Genomic DNA, 4254 nt, shown 5'->3' on the forward strand with positions numbered 1-4254 from the left:
GGACATCTACATCTCCATCTAAGGGAGGACATCTACAGGCCTGTACATCTACAGCTAAGGGAGGACATCTACAGGCCTGTACATCTACATCTAAGGGAGGACATCTACAGGCCTGTACATCTACATCTAAGGGAGGACATCTACAGGCCTGGACATCTACATCTAAGGGAGGACATCTACAGGCCTGTACATCTCCATCTAAGGGAGGACATCTACAGGCCTGTACATCTACATCTAAGGGAGGACATCTACAGGCCTGTACATCTACATCTACATCTAAGGGAGGACATCTACAGGCCTGGACATCTCCATCTAAGGGAGGACATCTACAGGCCTGTACATCTACATCTAAGGGAGGACATCTACAGGCCTGTACATCTCCATCTAAGGGAGGACATCTACAGGCCTGGACATCTACATCTCCATCTAAGGGAGGACATCTACAGGCCTGGACATCTACATCTAAGGGAGGACATCTACAGGCCTGTACATCTACATCTCCATCTAAGGGAGGACATCTACAGGCCTGGACATCTACATCTCCATCTAAGGGAGGACATCTACAGGCCTGGACATCTACATCTAAGGGAGGACATCTACAGGCCTGTACATCTCCATCTAAGGGAGGACATCTACAGGCCTGGACATCTACATCTAAGGGAGGACATCTACAGGCCTGGACATCTACATCTCCATCTAAGGGAGGACATCTACAGGCCTGTACATCTACATCTAAGGGAGGACATCTACAGGCCTGTACATCTACATCTAAGGGAGGACATCTACAGGCCTGTACATCTCCATCTAAGGGAGGACATCTACAGGCCTGGACATCTACATCTAAGGGAGGACATCTACAGGCCTGGACATCTACATCTAAGGGAGGACATCTACAGGCCTGTACATCTCCATCTAAGGGAGGACATCTACAGGCCTGGACATCTACATCTAAGGGAGGACATCTACAGGCCTGGACATCTACATCTCCATCTAAGGGAGGACATCTACAGGCCTGTACATCTACATCTAAGGGAGGACATCTACAGGCCTGTACATCTACATCTAAGGGAGGACATCTACAGGCCTGTACATCTACATCTAAGGGAGGACATCTACAGGCCTGGACATCTACATCTAAGGGAGGACATCTACAGGCCTGTACATCTCCATCTAAGGGAGGACATCTACAGGCCTGTACATCTACATCTAAGGGAGGACATCTACAGGCCTGTACATCTACATCTACATCTAAGGGAGGACATCTACAGGCCTGGACATCTCCATCTACATCTAAGGGAGGACATCTACAGGCCTGTACATCTACATCTAAGTCATAGTATAGCATGTCAAAAAAGTCATAGTATAGCATGTCGAAAAAGTCATAGTATAGCATGTCAAAAAAGTCATAGTATAGCATGTCGAAAAAGTCATAAAAAAAAAGTCATAGTATAGCATTTCGAAAAAAGTCATAGTATAGCATGTCGAAAAAGTCATAGTATAGCATGTCGAAAAAAGTCATAGTATAGCATGTCGAAAAGTCATAAAAAAAAAGTCATAGTATAGCATGTCGAAAAAAGTCATAAAAAAAAGTCATAGTATAGCATGTCGAAAAAAGTCATAAAAAAAAGTCATAGTATAGCATGTCGAAAAAGTCATAAAAAAAAGTCATAGTATAGCATGTCGAAAAAAGTCATAGTATAGCATGTCGAAAAAGTCATAAAAAAAAGTCATAGTATAGCATGTCGAAAAAAGTCATAAAAAAAAAGTCATAGTATAGCATGTCGAAAAAAGTCATAAAAAAAAGTCATAGTATAGCATGTCGAAAAAGTCATAAAAAAAAGTCATAGTATAGCATGTCGAAAAAGTCATAAAAAAAAGTCATAGTATAGCATGTCGAAAAAAGTCATAGTATAGCATGTCGAAAAAGTCATAAAAAAAAGTCATAGTATAGCATGTCGAAAAAGTCATAAAAAAAAGTCATAGTATAGCATGTCGAAAAAGTCATAAAAAAGTCATAGTATAGCATGTCGAAAATGTCATAAAAAAGTCATAGTATAGCATGTCGAAAAAGTCATAAAAAAGTCATAGTATAGCATGTCGAAAAAGTCATAAAAAAGTCATAGTATAGCATGTCGAAAAAGTCATAAAAAAGTCATAGTATAGCATGTCGAAAAAGTCATAAAAAAAAGTCATAGTATAGCATGTCGAAAAAGTCATAAAAAAGTCATAGTATAGCATGTCGAAAAAGTCATAAAAAAAAGTCATAGTATAGCATGTCGAAAAAGTCATAAAAAAGTCATAGTATAGCATGTCGAAAAAGTCATAAAAAAGTCATAGTATAGCATGTCGAAAAAGTCATAAAAAAAAAGTCATAGTATAGCATGTCGAAAAAGTCATAAAAAAAAAGTCATAGTATAGCATGTCGAAAAAGTCATAAAAAAAAAGTCATAGTATAGCATGTCGAAAAAGTCATAAAAAAAAAGTCATAGTATAGCATGTCGAAAAAGTCATAAAAAAGTCATAGTATAGCATGTCGAAAAAGTCATAAAAAAAAAGTCATAGTATAGCATGTCGAAAAAGTCATAAAAAAAAAGTCATAGTATAGCATGTCGAAAAAGTCATAGTATAGCATGTCGAAAAAAGTCATAGTATAGCATGTCGAAAAAGTCATAAAAAAGTCATAGTATAGCATGTCGAAAAAGTCATAAAAAAGTCATAGTATAGCATGTCGAAAAAGTCATAAAAAAAAGTCATAGTATAGCATGTCGAAAAAGTCATAAAAAAAAGTCATAGTATAGCATGTCGAAAAAGTCATAAAAAAAAGTCATAGTATAGCATGTCGAAAAAGTCATAAAAAAAAAGTCATAGTATAGCATGTCGAAAAAAGTCATAGTATAGCATGTCGAAAAAGTCATAAAAAAAAGTCATAGTATAGCATGTCGAAAAAGTCATAAAAAAAAGTCATAGTATAGCATGTCGAAAAAAGTCATAGTATAGCATGTCGAAAAAGTCATAAAAAAAAGTCATAGTATAGCATGTCGAAAAAGTCATAAAAAAAAGTCATAGTATAGCATGTCGAAAAAGTCATAAAAAAGTCATAGTATAGCATGTCGAAAATGTCATAAAAAAGTCATAGTATAGCATGTCGAAAAAGTCATAAAAAAGTCATAGTATAGCATGTCGAAAAAGTCATAAAAAAGTCATAGTATAGCATGTCGAAAAAGTCATAAAAAAGTCATAGTATAGCATGTCGAAAAAGTCATAAAAAAAAGTCATAGTATAGCATGTCGAAAAAGTCATAAAAAAGTCATAGTATAGCATGTCGAAAAAGTCATAAAAAAAAGTCATAGTATAGCATGTCGAAAAAGTCATAAAAAAAAGTCATAGTATAGCATGTCGAAAAAGTCATAAAAAAGTCATAGTATAGCATGTCGAAAAAGTCATAAAAAAGTCATAGTATAGCATGTCGAAAAAGTCATAAAAAAAAAGTCATAGTATAGCATGTCGAAAAAGTCATAAAAAAAAAGTCATAGTATAGCATGTCGAAAAAGTCATAAAAAAAAAGTCATAGTATAGCATGTCGAAAAAGTCATAAAAAAAAAGTCATAGTATAGCATGTCGAAAAAGTCATAAAAAAGTCATAGTATAGCATGTCGAAAAAGTCATAAAAAAAAAGTCATAGTATAGCATGTCGAAAAAGTCATAGTATAGCATGTCGAAAAAGTCATAGTATAGCATGTCGAAAAAAGTCATAGTATAGCATGTCGAAAAAGTCATAAAAAAAAGTCATAGTATAGCATGTCGAAAAAGTCATAAAAAAAAGTCATAGTATAGCATGTCGAAAAAGTCATAAAAAAGTCATAGTATAGCATGTCGAAAAAGTCATAAAAAAGTCATAGTATAGCATGTCGAAAAAGTCATAAAAAAAAGTCATAGTATAGCATGTCGAAAAAGTCATAAAAAAAAAGTCATAGTATAGCATGTCGAAAAAGTCATAAAAAAAAGTCATAGTATAGCATGTCGAAAAAGTCATAAAAAAAAAGTCATAGTATAGCATGTCGAAAAAAGTCATAGTATAGCATGTCGAAAAAGTCATAAAAAAAAGTCATAGTATAGCATGTCGAAAAAAGTCAGTGTAAAATGTCGGAGAAAAAAAAGAATCTTATAGTATGTGATTGAGAAGTCATAAATGTCATACTGTGTGACAGAAAATAAAAAATATTTTTTTATATTATGAACATTTTAAGTCATAAC

Source organism: Melanostigma gelatinosum, assembly GCF_949748355.1.
Source record: "Melanostigma gelatinosum genome assembly, chromosome: 15".
NCBI lineage: Eukaryota > Metazoa > Chordata > Actinopteri > Perciformes > Zoarcidae > Melanostigma > Melanostigma gelatinosum.